This window comes from Aulonocara sp. 'chitande type north' Nkhata Bay, linkage group LG17 (genome assembly GCF_057382095.1).
Source record: "Aulonocara sp. 'chitande type north' Nkhata Bay isolate Kocher_YH1m ecotype deep benthic linkage group LG17, A_spYH_male_GT1.1, whole genome shotgun sequence".
NCBI lineage: Eukaryota > Metazoa > Chordata > Actinopteri > Cichliformes > Cichlidae > Aulonocara > Aulonocara sp. 'chitande type north' Nkhata Bay.
In genome coordinates this window covers 15,822,378-15,836,583 of record NC_141360.1, presented here as the reverse complement: position 1 = coordinate 15,836,583, position 14,206 = coordinate 15,822,378, and the positions used below count along the sequence as shown (strand labels likewise).

The following is a 14,206-nucleotide window of genomic DNA, read 5'->3' as shown; positions in this document are numbered from 1 at the left end:
CAGTGAGGAGCAAAGTACAATTAGAAGTGATTGTTCTGATGAAAAGTTAAACTGTAAACAGCAGCGTAGTGAATAAGGATCTGTGTCCACGAATCCTCAGCAGTGACAACACTTAAACATCATAGTTCAAAATCCTTAATGCTAGGGCTGCACGATTTTGCATAAAATGAGAATCACGATTTTTTGGCTTAGAATTGAGACCACGATTCTCTCACGATTTTCTTTTCCAGTATAAATATTTATTGCACTTATTAACTGCACATCAACTTCGTAACAGTTGAGACTGAACATAAAAACAATAAATAAACATAAAAACAACAAATGTCTCACGTTTTGTGGTTGCCGCAAAATGTTGTACTGCTTGAAATTCCGTCTCCACTGTTGCTCGACACTGCGTGTATAGAGCAGGTAGTGCAACAATAGAAAAATAGTTGCGGGACAGCACTGTGTAGCGTTTGTCTAGGGTGTTGATCATTTTCCTAAATCCCTCGTTTTGCACAGTGTTGATGGGAGCCATATCTTTGGTCAGGTGATAAGTGATAGCCTCCGTAATTTCTTTGTGCCTGCAGAAGTTCGACGGGTATAGGGAAGCACTGTATAAGGTTCCCGTTATTGATGTTTGGGTGGTTGACCGGGACGGATTTTCTCCTGTCACTTTCTTGTCATCCCTGACGTGCTCTCCGTTGTTTTTCCCCTGCTAATTTTAGCATCACACGGCACAGCTCCTGTATCACGTGGTATAAGGCTCTGCCCTTGTCATTTGTTGAGCAGGAAGAGTGAGCACTTGTTTTCATGCAGATTACGTCCCGGATCAAAATGCGGTACAATCGTCGTCCGCTTTTTTTTTCTTTTTCTTTTTTTTTTTAAATCCTTGTCATTTGGAAATGAGATTGCACGTAAGTCTGAATTGAGATCGCGATTTTCTAACGATTAATCGTGCAGCCCTACTTAATGCACACCTTTTTCTCCACGGTGTTCAAATGCTCTTAGCTGTTAAAGTAGAGGAAAAAGTCTGACACATTTCATGACCATTAAATGTTAGACAAGACTCTGAAAACGAGGTTACGGTTACAAACAAAAACCTCTGCTTGTGCGCACTCACCCTAAATCACAACAAATAAGACAATAGTAAGACAAATTACTACAAAGTCTTGTTACCACTGTTCATATACCAGTGTGACAAAGTCCTGAATGCAACCTGCATGTTAGTACATCAAGGTCCAACTGAGCTTTAAATAAACTACACTCAGCTTTTCCTTGGATTTTCAGAGTTGCTCAGTTCATACAGGAACTGCAGCAGTGGGGGTTAACGTGTCGCTGTGTTGCTCCTCCATGTCAGCCATTGAGACTAGTCGCAATTTATTCTGAGGAAAAAAAGAGAAACAACAGGACATATTTAAAAATTTTGTATTTTTATAATTTTTTTTACCTAGAACATAAACAACATTAACAAAAAAAGGATTAGGGCTGTGCGATATGACAATATATATCAGATGACGATATAAAAATGTCTATCGTTTCATATTATACACTATTGTTTGTTTTGTGGTGTTGCAAAATAAACTTTACGGCAATATTTTTTTCATGGTTTTGATGGTCACTGTAGTGGCTATATTATTTCTTAAAGTTCTCTCCTTCTCTTATACTTACAATAACCACACTATGGACGGACAAGTGACTGTTTTTACGCGTACTTTCGTTACCAACAATGACGGTAAAATCATTGCGTGGCTCCGCCGTCCGCTTGTTTATTTTCCACATAAACCTTTCACAATAAAGCTCAAGTTTCTGTTGAGACTTTTCAAAATAAACTGAAATGATATACATTATTCTCAAACATAAAATTTCAGAATATGCATCAAACAAATGACCTCAAATAAAAACATCAAGTAACTATAAATGGCGCTTACAGTCACCACGCAGATGAAGGCACAGAGAATACCAGCTTGGCCAGCAAGGATGAGGCAGAACCAGCTAGCTCCAAACTGAAGGACCAGTCAAAGGAAATCGAGGACCTTATTGTTAAACGAGGGGCTAGCTCTGTAGCATGGACATGGTTTGGTTATGAAAAGGCTGACACGCCCCAGAAAACTGTACTATGCAAATTATGCCACAAACTGGTCCCCACCACCACTCAAACATGACAAACCTCTCTAACCACCTACACAAGAATCACATGAAAGAATTTCGAGAGAGTTTACGAATGAAAAGCAAAAAAGAGCCGTCAGGTGCTCAAAATAATCCTTAGACTCAAACGTTAGAACAGGCTTTTCCTCGCAGCACGCCGCGTAATAAATACTCAGAAAGAAAATGGCGGCCATTTAAACTCATGTCTAAAAATGTATAGTTTCACGCATCGGTCAAAACACTCGACTCCAGGTACACGACGCCCAACTGAAAACACTTCACATAAGTCAAGTTGCCCGAGAATCACAGAATTTACAGAAAATGCACTATTTTGTGATATATATGTAGCCTGGTCTCAAATATCTATTTTAGACCCTACAGGTTAAAAGGATATAAATATTGTCATCTGCCCCCTGGGGTTCTATCAATTTGAACAAATGCCACAAGGCATCACAGGAGCCCCAGCCACTTTTCAGCGGCTCATGGAGAAGGCAGTGGGTGATATGTACCTTCTCCAAGTCCTAGTGTACCTTGACGACATAATCGTCTTTGGTAGAACACTCGAAGAGCATGAGCAACATCTCCTCTTAGTCTTAGTCTTAGATCGCCTTGAGGAGTTTGGTCTGAAATTGTCGCTTGGAAAAGTCAGTTCTGTCAGTCCCAAGTCAAATATGTTGGTCATATTGTCTCAAAAGATGGTATAGCCACCGATCCAGAAAAAGTAAAGGTTGTCAGGAACTGGCCAGAGCCAACAGATCTGAAAACCCTTCGCTTATTCCTTGGTTTCTGTGGGTATTATCGCAGATTTATTGCAAATTATTCAAGCATAGTCTGCCCATTAACTGAGCTTACCAAAGGTTATCCACCTACTCAGAAAAACAAGTGAGCTCAAACCAAATACTCAACCAAAACGTACCTCAAACCTTCTGAGCCATTCAAAGAGCGATGGGACCACTCCTGTCAAGCCGCATTCAGAAAAATCATTGAATGTCTGACCAATGCCCCTGTTTTGGCATTTGCAGACTCCACAAAATCTTATGTCCTACATGTGGATGCTAGCCTGAACGGGTTAGGTGCCGTGCTCAATCAAGAGTACCCTGAGGGCCTTAAGCCTGTTGCTTTTGCTAGCCGAAAGATCAGTGACTCAGAACGAAACTATCCGGTCCATCAACTGGAGTTCTTAGCACTAAAGTGGGCGGTCGTGGATAAATTTCATGACTATCTTTATGGAGCCAAGTTCACGGTTAGAACCGACAACAATCCCCTAACCTATGTGTTGACCACTGCAAAGCTAAATGCTGTTGGACATCGTTGGCTTGCAGCTTTAGCCACGTACGATTTCAACATCCAATATCGCCCTGGTGGTCACAACATAGACGCAGATCTATTGTCCCGACAACACACCAATGACACTGAATGGACAGATGTTCCACAGTCTGCAATAAAAGCCATCTGTAAAAAGGAATCTATCTATGAAGCTACTAAGTCCCCTGTCAGGCTAGTAGACCAACTGGGAGTTCCTACATCCGTGATTCCAGAAGCTTATGTCCTTCCAGTAAGTCTAAAAGCAACTTTGGAAGATCAATTGACTCCTACAGACTTACAAGTTGCTCAAGATCTGGGCCCTATTTCAGGAAGCCGGTTTAGAAAACTCAGAGTGAAAAACGATACGCAGGGTTGAGTAACCCCGAACTGTCCAACTCGGAATATTCGGTTTCAGAAAGGCTGATAACAATTAGTTCAGTCAACGCGGAGTTGCTGTAACCCCAAATTAGATTAGATTAGATTAGATTAGATAGAACTTTATTAATCCCTCGGGTGGGTTCCTCTGGGAAATTCGATTTCCAAAAAAGCACAGCACTGACAGAAGTTACAGAGTTACAGAATATTATATATATATATATAATACACACACACACACACACACACATATATATATATATATATATATATAAATACAGAGACAATATAAATAAAATATACGAAGGGGATAAATAGAATAAATAGGAATAAAAATAAAAATACAAGTGAATTGCACATTTCAAGTATTGAGTCTATTGCACCGTTGACTATTTACAAAAGTATTGCACAAAAGGTATTGCACAGTGAGGTGAAGAGGCACTACAGCTTAGTTGTTCCCCCCTCCTTTGTCCTCCTGTTTCCCCTCCCTCTCCCCTCCAGGGAGGAGTTAAACAGTCTTTTTAAGCGCGCGCACGAGGATACATAAAGCCCTGATTAGTGGAGCACAGATTAAGCGAGTCACCATGGAGACGGAGGGAAAGAAGGCGCGGTCAATGTATTTTACAGCGCTTGAGGCCGAAATTATCGGCAGTATATGCCGATAACATGCAAATTTTGCCGAAAAAAAGTAACACAGCCTCAGCTGCAAAAGAAAGGGAGCATGCATGGCAAAACATAGCCGACAGAGTCAATGCGTGAGTGTTAATTTAAACATTGATCTAGGGATTTCCACCCATATAACACGTTATTTTATTATATTTTATTTTATTTTGTATTTTATACATTTTATTTTGTGACGTGATGTGAGCGCAGGTGCAACCCAACAGGCCCCAAACGTTCCTGGCAGCAAGTAAAAATGAAATATAAAAATATAGTCCAAACAGGTAAGGTGTAATTGTATTATGAGCCATAGTGCTTGGTCTGTTTGTCCGATGTAAATCAATTGAAGTTAGAGGCTACATTAATTTCCCCTCTGTAAGCACTTATTGAAATTATCTGAGCACATTACAAGTACATATTTGCTTACTCTGTATGCTCAAATGTAACCCGTTATAGCCAACAGAAAAAAAAGCGGAGGCCCGAAAAACAGGTGGGGGTCCTCCACCACCACCACTCACAGACGCTGAGCAGTTGGCTTCCACATTTGTGATAATGTTGGCAGCATCACATATGATCTTCACAGTGCAGAGACCACAAATTAGCATCCATTACTATAATGAAATAATTTGTTAGTTTGAAATGCTACAGGGAGCTATGTACCTGTACATTAATGCTGTGGAAAGACTTCCTGTTCACATAGTCTCCTTCATTTACTGAAGGAGCAATGATTGGAATGTGAGTGCCATCTGTACAGCCAATTACGCCTGGGAACCGTGAGAATAAATGTAAAATTTAAGTAGTAGTTCAAGTATCACCACATCATGTATTAAGTTTTGTTCATCCTGATACCTGCAATTTTGTGGAATCCCTCTTTGATAAATCTTATGGGTCTATGACCGGGGAACACCACAAACGAGTACAGGAGACGTTTCAGTGCAACTGTAACATTCCTGACTGCCCGACAGACGGTAGCCTTGGAAACGTGCTCAGCGTCACCAATATTATACAGAAAGCTCCCGTTTGCAAAAAACCGAAGTGCAATACAAATAATATGTACAGAACTGAGAGAATGTCCGCGATGTGTCACATGAGCAATATTAGGCCTGAGGATGTTATTCAAATAAATTATAGATTGTGCTGAAAAACGGTAACGTTCACACAGAAAATCATCAGGAAATGATAAAATGTCCGAACGCGCTCTAATCACTCTCTCCCGGCGGAGAGCTCTGCGGAGAATTTGTGCTTCAACATCTACTGGCTCTTCAAGGAAGGAGCACGCCATGTCTGACACTTCCTACAGTCAGGTTTCCGACAAAGAGGCGGAGAAGGTCAGGGTTAGTTGAAGTAAACCTGCTAGGGGGCAGGTTAGCTTCACGGAGTGTGTCGTCATAGTAACTCACTCAGAATTAATCTGAACTCGCTTTAAACCGAAAACCCAGAGTTTTCGTTAACTCAGGGTATACTTACTCAGAGTTTGCACTACACCGGCTTCCTGAAATAGGGCCCTGGACCCAGTCATTGGACCAGTCAAACAAGCCATCCAAACTGGAAAGCAACTTATCACATCCAAAAATTCACCACCTGACATGTCTTTGTTAAGTCGTGAGAGCAGGAAACTTGAACTGAGAGACAAAATACTATATCGACAGAGAAAACTGGCCAATGGCACAGTTCACAAACAACTGGTTTTACCAGATCGATACAGAACAAGTGTAATGAGATCACTACATGATGAATGTGGACATCTAGGAGTCGAGAAGACAACAGAACTCACCAAAGACCGTTTCTATTGGCCACGCATGAATGCTGATGTGGACCAGTACATCAAAACGTGTGGACGTTGTGTCTTTTGCAAAACTCTCCCACAACGGTCGTCTCCACTCAGTCAAATCACTAGCAAAGGTCCTTTAGATCTAGTCTGTATTGACTTTCTTCAGATTGAACCAGATAACAAAGGCGTTGCTAATGTATTAGTAGTGACTGATCATTACACAAGGTACGCCCAGGCATTCCCTACAAAAGACCAAAAGTCAATCACAGTTGCAAAAGTATTATGGGAGAAGTACTTTGTGCATTACGGATTACCTGCCCGGATACACTCAGATCAAGGTCGAGACTTTGAAAGTCGCCTTATCAAAGAGCTCTTGTCTATGCTAGGTATCCGAAAATCACGTACCTCACCATATCATCCGCAAGGAGATGCTCAGCCAGAACGTTTTATCAGAACCTTGCTATCAATGCTTGGAACTCTTGAAAATGTACAGAAACAAAACTGGAGTCAGCACATCAGCCAGTTAGTACATGCCTATAACTGCTCAAAAAATGAGTCTACTGGATATTCTCCATACTATCTAATGTTTGGACGTAATGCCAGATTACCCATTGACATTATCTTTGGTGCTGTTCTTGAAGATGACGCGGAGATGACTCACCTGCAGTACGTCGACAAAATGAGGAAAGAACTCAAACAAGCATACCATCTAGCTACCGAGAATGCAACAAAGAACCATTTGAGGAACAAGTCACGTTATGACCAAAGAGTAAGAGACCAACCTTTACAAGAGGGAGACAGAGTCCTGATAAGAAACGTTGGCCTTACTGGTAAACACAAACTGCAAGACCGATGGAAGTCAATACCTTACATTGTCATCACACAGCTGCCAAACCTACCTGTGTACAAGGTAAAACCGGAACAAGGATCTGGAGGTGTCAAAACTCTACACAGAGACCATCTGCTACCAATCGGTTATCTTGTCAGAATCGCAGATAACTCCGTTTCACCTGAAAGAGTAAGAACACTAGTTACTAGAAGACGTCATGCCAACAGACGTCAGATACGAGACCAAGAAGATCGGTTATCTGATGTCTTGCCAGACTCCGAATCTGAGAATGAGTATGTCTACAAGTACCCCACCATTACCAGTGACCATATTCAGAGACATGAATTCAGGTCAGACAGACCTAACACAGAATCTGTTGCCTCTGATAATTCCCCCTCATCTGAGGGTGAACCGGAATTAGAGGAAGGACCTTCTGAAAGTTCTCATGAAGAGGAATGCCAGCCATCAAATGTGGAAGGAGATACCAGTGATACGGCTGCAGACACCGAAGTGGAGTTGAGGACTCCCGCAAGACCTAAAACCCGAAAGTCAATGCGAGAGGTGAAACCAGTAATCCGTTTGACCTATGACAAACCTGGAACGCAGTCTGAGGAACCTGTGACTATTGTACACCAAGGCATGGTTATACAGTTGAACCTCAGTAGCACCAGAGATAAAAACCATCATACACTCAACAAAAATATAAACGCAACACCTTTGTTACTGCTCCCATTCCCCATGGGATGGACGTAGAGACCTAAAATTCATTCCAGATACACAATATAACCATCCCTCCCGAACAGAGGTCACAAATCAGTCCAAATGTGTGGTAGTGGGCACATCTGCTATATTGAGATAATCCATCCCACCTCACAGGTGTGCCACATCAGGATGCTGATCTGACATCATGAGTAGTGCACAGGTGTACCTCAGACTGCCCACAACAAAAGGCCACCCTGGAATGTGCAGTTTTTTGCGCTATTGGGGGTCTGGGGACCCAGAACCGGTCAGTATCTGGTGTGACCACCATTTGCCTCATGCAGTGCAACACATCGTCGCATGGAGTCTATCAGATTGTCAATTGTGGCGTGTGGAATGTTGGTCCACTCCACTTCAATGGCTGTGCGAGGTTGTTGGATATTCGTGGGAACTGGTACACGCTGTCGTATATGCCGGTCAAGCACATCCCGAACATGCTCAATGGGTGACATGTCCGGTGAGTATGCTGGCCATGCAAGAACTGGGACATTCTCAGCTGCCATCTGCCCTGAACAATGTGAACCATGATTCATCCGTGAAGCGCACACCTCTCCAACGTGCCAGACGCCATCGAATGTGAGCATTTGCCCACACAAGTCTGTTATGGCGACGAGCTGGAGTCAGGTCAAGACCCCGATGAGGACGACGGGCATGCAGTTGAGCGTCCCTGAGACGGTTTCTGACAGTTTGTGCAGAAATTGTTTGGTTGTGCAAACCAATTGTTCCAGCAGCTGTCTGGGTGGCTGGTCTCAGACGATCTTGGAGGTGAACCTGCTGGATGTGGAGGTCCTGGGCTGGTGTGGTTACACGAGGTCTGCGGTTGTGAGGCCGGTTGGATGTGCTGCCATATTCTCTGAAACGCCTGTGGAGACGGCTTATGGTTGAGAAATGAACATTCAATGCACGGGCGACAGATCTGGTTGACATTCCTGCTGTCAGCATGCCAATTGCACGCTCCCTCATTGCTTGTGGCATCTGTGGCATTTTGCTGTGAGACAAAACTGCACATTCCAGGGTGGCCTTTTGTTGTGGGCAGTCTGAGGTACACCTGTGCACTACTCATGATGTCAGATCAGCATCCTGATGTGGCACACCTGTGAGGTGGGATGGATTATCTCAATATAGCAGATGTGCCTACTACCACACATTTGGACTGATTTGTGACCACTGTTTGGGAGGGATGGTTATATTGTGTATCTGGAATGAATTTTAGGTCTCTACGTCCATCCCATGGGGAATGGGAGCAGTGACAAAGGTGTTGCGTTTATATTTTTGTTGAGTGTATAAAACGCTCTAAACACCCAAGGCATTACTCTGAGCCCAAGTCTAAAATCCTGCGTTAGATGAGGACATCTAAATACTTTAGACGGGGAGGGTGCAGCCTGGTCTCAAATATCTATTTTAGACCCTACAGGTTAAAAGGATATAAATATTGTCATGTAAAAACTTTATTGTAAATATTTCATATATGTGTTTAAAAAAACAAAAAAGAGTTCAAATGCATTAAAAATGTGTTTAAAATCACAATAAATAGAAGTCAATCATAATTTAAGTGTTCATGGAGTTAAAAGTTACAAGAAACCCAAAGGTTTGTTATCTAATGTGAAACAAGGAAAACTTTGTATTTGCTTCAAGTTGTTTTACACGCTCATTTTGGGTTGTCAATCTTGTATTTGCTTTTATCCCATTGGTTGATGTAAACCTATTGTCCGATCAGACGTAAGGAAGGCGGGATCTAAGTGAGGCGAAAGAAAACAAAAACTAAGCTAGTGAGAGTCGGCAGCAGCACGTTACCGGAGGACGTTGTGTACCAGAGCTAACGGGAGAATAGTCAAAACAATAGCCGTGGATGCAGAGGCTACGTTCCTGTTATGGACTGTTTTACCCTGTGATGATGGACCGAGAGCAATTCTCTGGACCCTTCTGCTGTGGATAGGATTTCCGTGGGTTTGTCCCAGTGTGCTCAGCAGCCCATATATGCCGCTAATTCCGACCACGTTGCCGAGTGGAGGCCGCATGGTCACCAACCGAGCCTGCCCCTCAGCTTGTCCTCGCACTTAGCCCGAAGAATTTGTGAGTAGCCATGAGCACGTGCGTTTTGTTTTCTGCTTGTTTATCAAGCAAAGCCGCCATTTGTGTGTTTTTCTGGCCCAACGAGCCCGAGCAACGATCAGGCCTGCAACGGTTTCAGTAAAGAGCTCTAAAAGGTTACAAATTTGAACTGAACTTAAAGGGGAATATCTTGGATAAATATGTTGTTTCTAAACATTGACTGTGAATTGTGAAGAGGAAAAAAACCATCCAATTGAATTGTAAGGAAACACTTTGGAACTTGGAATATTGTCTTTTTTTTAATTTAAATCATACTTTGTTTTGACTGAATCTTACATTTTGAATTTAAAGTTTTGTGTTGTGTCATATTTATGATTTACAGAGTTTATGAGTGATAAGGGTTACTAAAAAGGTAAAAGAGAGGTTTAACATGTTAGATAAAGATTAAACAGAACTCATTATTTTCACTAAGTGGAGGCACCGCTAACATTAAGATTTCTAAGTACAAAGGTTAAAACTGCGCTATTGTTTCTCCTGTTTACCAATAAAAGAAGCAACGTACCCAGGGCCCCGCTCAGAGTACTATCACCATCTTAACTGAGGGTTAATCCAGAGCTACTTGAGTTGGGTGCTACATATATCGTTATCAGGAGAGATGTCTTACATTGGGATGTGAGATTTTGGTCATATCCCACCGCCCTACAAAGGATTATAATTCACGTAGAGTTGCATACACATAACAGCATTCTGTTGCAACAAAAACAGTTTATAATTAAAGTAACATACATACCTTGAAAAACTAAATCAACCACAACATTAAACTCACCTTGTTTCTGTAGAGAAGGTGATCAGGGTTTTTCTTCATTTCCTGAGACCAGCTGCTCTGGATCATAACCAGCTTGTATCTTCATCTTTTTTTTCACTGGGGGAAGTCTTTCCTTTTCCTGGCCATTGCTCTGCACTGGAAAATCAAAGTGTGTGACCAAAGGTGAAATAAGGGATATTTTTCCACTGCAGGACTTTTAAAGTGCTTCAAGTAGTGATAGCTGTTGATCAATTTCTCAAATAATATGTAAGGATCTGAATTTTTAAGAAAGATACAAATATCTCTGCTTATATTTGGCTAAAAGCTTGATATAGACACAACAGTTTATAATATGTCAGCATCCCCCACAAGGCATATAAATCCCCTGCACACTAGCACTGCGCTTACATTATAGTTCAATCAAGAAATAGTTATTATTGATTTATTATTGAATTTTTTTTAGTAATATTTATTAGTATTTGATAGGGCCGGGCCATATTATACCGTTCACGGTAATACCGGTATAATGTTAGGCAACGATAGGAAAATGAAATATCGCGATAGAATGGGAGTAAAACGCGCATGCGCAGTGCCTTTGTTTTCATGCACATGGCCGATTGTTGAGTGAAACAGATGAACCAGAATTGGTTTGTAAAAATGGTGCAACTTCAGTGATGTGGAACTGGTTTGGTGTTTGTCCGTCAGATACACGACAAAGCACATTTTTTTGCAGAACATGCAAGCGGCCGTCGTTATTGTCGTATTTGTCAGACTAAGATGCTCTTAAATCTGGGAGTAATCTGGGTCCTAAACGCCGTATGCTTCAGGTCAAACGAACACTGCAGCATCACTGAGAGTTAAAAACTGTCTAAATTCTTTCATCTTTAATAAAACGATCAGCATTGCTGTTTTACCAGGTGTAACTATGAAGTTTAACTTCCAGGCATCCATGAAAACAAAATTTATTACATTTAACGGAGTTAGAAGTTAGCAGAAAGCTAGCGGAAGTTAGCTCGCTAGTTTCGCTAGTTACCTAAGCATGATATTGCATGTTCTGACTGAGAGATTTCTGAAAAAATTAAAACGTACAGCTCTGCTGTCATTTCCAACATAAATTAAGACAGGAAACTAAACAGCAGTGACGTTTGTAGGGTTACTGAAGTTGGGCTAGCTGTTATACAATGATGTGCTACGTGATCGCTAGCGACACAGCTATGTTTAGCATAACATAAACAGTGAAGCTGGAGGACGAACACTAACACTTTTTCCACTTATAAAAGTTAACGTGAAGGTTCCTCATGGTTAGAGACAAATGCAATCGCATGGCAGGATGCTGTAAACGGACCAAACTTCAGTCAGGAGAACAACTGAGATAATCCATCCACAATACGAGGTTAGTCATTAATATACTGCAACAACATGGGAATAGAGCAGCTGCCAGAGAATTCAACATTAATCAATCAATGGCACAGAAGTGGAGGACGCAAGAAGAATGAGTTTAATAAAGTTTGATTTATCTGACTGCTTTGTTTCGCTTAATGTGCCTTATAATCCCATGCACCTTATGGTCCGAAAAATACGTACTGCAGTTTAATGTTGCAAAGCACCTCTTTTTAAATTCAGTGGATATTATACATGGTTATGCTCAGGATATGTCAGCCCATTTCTGCTAGAAATGCCTTTTGGTTAAACTTTCAGCAAGGAATTTGCATTTGCACTGTTACATTTTTATAAAGCTTTAATGTACATAAAAACCAGCTTCTTGTTTAAGTGAAAATAAATGGAAGGTTGTCTTTTTGCGCTAGTAATGTTGTGGAGTTGTATTTTGTCTCGCATCAATTATATCGTCAGTTATATCGTTATCGCAAATTTTCAAATATATATCGTGATAAATATTTTTGGCCATATCGCCCTGCTCTAGTATTTGATCACATTAGCACAGTGGGGTGACAAAAATATTCCACATACTAGAAATGCTGCTCAGCATTTCATAAATTACATTTTCAACAAATGTTGGAGTAAAAACACAGTTACAGGGAAAATGTGTCTGTCTGTAAATATTAACTAAACATTTCTATGTGCTACAAAATAGACATAATTGTAAATGTGCTGAGGTGAAACTATACTTTCAATAATAATACCACCGAAATAATCTATGCTGGTCAGCTAGCTGAAAGTATTTACTTTAGCAGCCCAAATCAGAGGCTAACATTAGCATTTGCTAGCATCAGCCAGGAAGGTCTGAGGCTTAAACTAGGGTTAGTGTAACTTTGCCTGAAACCCTTTAAAGTGTACAGTAGAGCCAACTGTAAAACACAGGTATTGATACAGTACTTATTAGAGTCCTAGAATAATTTCTAGAACCATTAAGTTCTCACTTTTCTCAGTTATCCACATCGCTGACTTTCGCTAATTAGCTAGTTAGCAGTCACAGCTGTGTAATACCCAGAGAGACACAGACTGCTAACTATAATATTTATGAAAACTGGTTCAGACACTGAAGGGCAAAACTGGTGGTATCACAGTAAAAATTATTTTAACATTAACTGAAATGGAAAGCTTAAGTCATGTTAAACCTAAATAACAATTATTTTAAAAAATGAGTCAGCAAAATATTCCTGACTTGTCTGGAGACAGCCGAAACCAGTTAACAAATAAATTAACAATTCTTTCTAAATAAAAACGCGGAGTCTTTTGAAAAACATTATTTTAATAAAAGAAAACGTGAGTTTTGATACTTACAACAGAAATTTGAAGGCAGTTTCTCCAACTTCAGAGTCCAAAATCCAGATGAAGCCTGAAAGAAGCCTAATGGCTGCTCTTGCGCTTACTTTTCCCACCTTTTCGGGTTCTTTTTCCCACAATGCATTGCAGTAGTTGAGAACTACAGAAAAATACCTGTAAATGACTAATACGGAAAATCCCTTCACGTTTATACAGTAGATTGTACTGTATTTTTACGGATTTTTTTTTTACAGTGTAGGAGGTTAAAATTGTACAGGGCTTGCCTGTGTCATTGTTTCCCAGAACAACACTATCAGGATTTGGCAGTTGACAAATTGGGCAGCAGGTGTCACTGTGACATTGGTTTCAGATTGTTTCAAAGCCTTGATACAGTTTATGCACAAATACTTCAAACATTGCAGTGTTTCACGAAGCCTCACCCTGCCCATCTGCACTCTCTCCAATTCCATGCCACAGGATTCCTGGATATGAAGGAGAAAATGGGTAAGTAATGTTCACGAACAGAAAGGTAAATGGCCTGTGTTTTGTATAGCACTTTTCTAGTCCCTAAGGACCCCAAAGCGCTTTACACAACCTGTCATCCACACACAGGTGATGGCAAGCTACATTGGAGCCACAGCCACCCTGGGGCGCACTGACAGCGCACCGAGACTGTCCAAGCCAGGCCTCGAACTGGCAGCCATCCTTTTACTGATATCCTCTCTGACAGGATGCCGATTAAACGCAGAACTAAACCTAAAACAGCCGGAAAGGATGGATCACGGTTCATCGGCTTCCG

General features: G+C 41.2%; 1 long non-coding RNA gene across 1 annotated transcript; it reads right to left on the bottom strand.

The window, feature by feature from the left end:
• Positions 1-1,100: 1,100 nt before the first annotated feature.
• Positions 1,101-13,514, bottom strand: LOC147309819 (uncharacterized). Its single transcript, XR_015125758.1, has 3 exons — positions 13,426-13,514; positions 10,705-10,839; positions 1,101-1,364 (listed from the first exon to the last, which is right to left on the bottom strand). It is a non-coding gene; the product is annotated as an uncharacterized LOC147309819 (long non-coding RNA).
• Positions 13,515-14,206: the final 692 nt, after the last annotated feature.